Raw genomic sequence first — 3,293 nt, 5'->3', positions numbered from 1 at the left:
GGGCATGGCAACATGTCTTTAATGGAATAGTAGGAACGTCGTACTAATAAAATAATTGGTTTGAGATTTGAAAATCTTCGTAAGCAATGTTACGATGGAGGTACTAATAATATGTCGGGTAAAAGTAATAGTGTCAAATCCTTACAGGGAATAAAAAATCCCATTGGCTTTCTACTATCTAAGTTACTCACTTAATGACATTATGTGTACCTATCTAAATAAAAATAATAACAAATATTGTGGTACAAATGTACAATGTAATCGTAAAGGTAAATCTATTTTAACTGTATTATAGAATTATAATTAATACCATCAAAAATATTTAATAATATAATATACCTATTGGTTATAAATTATAATATATTATAAATATATGCTTATGATTTTTAATTCAATCAATTATTGGCTAGGTATCTATTCGTTTAGTTTTAATCTAATTTTTAATAAGTATATGAACTATGAATAAGTAATTGTTTATATTATGAATCATTGCGATTAGTAGGTACCGATATGATATTATTATACCCATAAAATATTGTGTTGTTGATATCTATGACCTTTTTTTTTTTAAAAAAAAAACACAACATTGATAACTTTATAAATATTTTAAAAATATTATCATATTTTTATGGATAAATGCATATTATAAAATATAATATGCACTATTGTACTAATGTACTATCATATGCAGTTAAGGTGGTTTAATTATATAATATGTGTAAGCAAAGATGTGTGGACAATGGACATTGGACATTTTATGCAGGTTGAAAGTGCATAAGAGTGATTTTTGTTTTCAGCATACCGTGTTGGTTTTATGAGTCAATTAAAAGTGTTTTTTTTTCTAATTAATGACATTGTTTAGAGCTAAACAATCATATTAAATTCATTATAGAGCTGTTATTAATGCTATGTAGTATGTTGAGCAGATTACACATAATAGAAATTCGCTAGACTAAACCGGTGTGAAAAATAATGCACCGGGATGTTTGCACCATATCATTTACACGGTTCATTATCCCGGTGCGGGATAATGTGGGATAATTTTAAACCGGTTTAGTCTAGCGAATTTCTAGATACAATTTCCTAATCAAATTTTTAAAATAGGTAGGTACATATTAATGGGAAATTTAAATTACCTGATAAGCAAGCGACATTGTTTCTTAAAAGTACATGTATGATTTAATATTTAAAATTTATATTTTCACTTTTTAAAATGTAGTCAATTCTGTAAAATGCAATAAACTAAACTTCTCTAATTAATTTCAATAATACGCATCAATATTTATACTGACCAAAAAATGATTAAATTCTAATGTTTTCTCTTATAAACCTTATAAACTAATTATATTACAAGTTAATTTATATCTTATTGTTTTGTTGACCTCACAATCATTAGAATAGTTAAGGTCCATAAGGAACTCATTTAACCAACCATATATTTTGATTTGGGTTTGTTATTAAATATAAGTTGCATTAAAATTGTCAAGAGTATTCAATATCATTTTATTTTAATAAATAATAGTACATATTCCAAAACAATTTACCTATGGGTATCTAATATGAATGCAATTAATTTAGGTACGTGGGCAAACTTTTAAAATTCATATTTTCTCAATCGAATTGTAACTTTTAACTATAAGTAATATCTTGAATTTCTGATATTAGTACGTATATCACGTCAAACAAATGCGGAGATCGTTTGAGACCCGAACGTTCTAGAAAATTCATTCGGGCATCAAAACATCGCAATAAAAATAAGTATAGATCGCGACCCATCATTATTGATACATACGACCTGTATACACGCGTGTTATTATAAATTATGATTATATTGTATGATAAATGATAATATCACTAATGCATAATATAATAAAATATTTTATCGATAGTGGTGTCCATAATAACGTATTATTTAATCTTTTGTTTATCTAAATTCCTTCACGAACCACCTAGAACATTCTACGGCAACACCTACGCGTATGATAGATATAGTATATTATTATATTGTTATATTATTAAATGAAGTGATATATATTTCATTATGTATATTATTATGTTGTAAAAGCTCAATGCTCAAACGATTATAACGAATTCAAGTCAACATGGAGCGCATTGTTGCATGGAGTTGAAACAAAATATCGATATACAAGGTGATTCACCAAGTATGCTCGTTCCCAAATTTTTCCGTTCATAATGAAATTATTCAAATTCTAATTTGTGGAATTTTTAACATACGTTCAATGACCATATTTTCAAATTGTTAAATTTTTTTGTAGGTATACATAAGGAGTGTCCTCTGGGCTCTGGCGATACAAACTTCTGTTTTTCAAATGAGAACCTCCTTATTTTTACTGTAAATTATTTAGTGGATAATTGTATTGAATATTATTTATTTCATATTTTATTTCAGTGTCAGTACTATTACAAATAAAATTCGAAAAATATACACTTGTACCGTGTAATTATTATGAGAAATACGTTTTATAGATTCTTGTTTAATGTAAACTAATAGTTAATTATAGTGTTACAGACACAGTGTGGATCGATTTTTATCGTAGTTACAGATATAAAACTAATAAAAAAAAAACCATAAATGTATTTTTTTCTGGCCTATTACTTATATAACAAATATAATATATCGTCAAATTGTCATGGAATATGAAGTGGTATTATAGTTGTATTGATACAACGTATAATATATTTTAAACAGTTGTTTTAAATAAATGAATAATAAAAAAATAAAATAAAATACTTATGGAGGACGTACCAAATATTGACCATATAGATGGTAAATCATTGATTGATACGAATATGTATCTTATAATTTTGTATCTATTTAAAATATGTTTTGTTTTAAAATATTTTATAATTTTGTTATAGTTTAAGCTCGTACAATAGGTATATCAATACGATGATGGCTATAACTATTTGATAACATTTGATTTGTTTAACTTAAATATATTGTTTTTAAATTAATTTGTCTAGTAAACACTGTAACCGAAGAAGTAACTAAAATATTTAGAAAAAACGGTAGAAACAAATTTAAAACGTTAGTGAAGAATGAAAAAGTTTATTCAAAGTAAAGTGTTAAAAACAATTTTATTGTATTAGATAGGTTTATCTTATCTCAACTACAACTGAGTATTTTTATTATAATTATTAGCATTGATAAGTTGAAAAAAGATATGGAAATATTAGCTGACAAATCAGCATTTGATGAACTGTTAACAGTTGAAAAAGCGTATTTTGAAAATTTCGAATCTTTTAACTCAACCACCGGAACGGACATATGG

The sequence above is a fragment of the Acyrthosiphon pisum genome, chromosome A1, assembly GCF_005508785.2.
Source record: "Acyrthosiphon pisum isolate AL4f chromosome A1, pea_aphid_22Mar2018_4r6ur, whole genome shotgun sequence".
Classification (NCBI taxonomy): Eukaryota; Metazoa; Arthropoda; class Insecta; order Hemiptera; family Aphididae; genus Acyrthosiphon; species Acyrthosiphon pisum.
Note: the sequence above shows the minus strand (reverse complement) of the source record.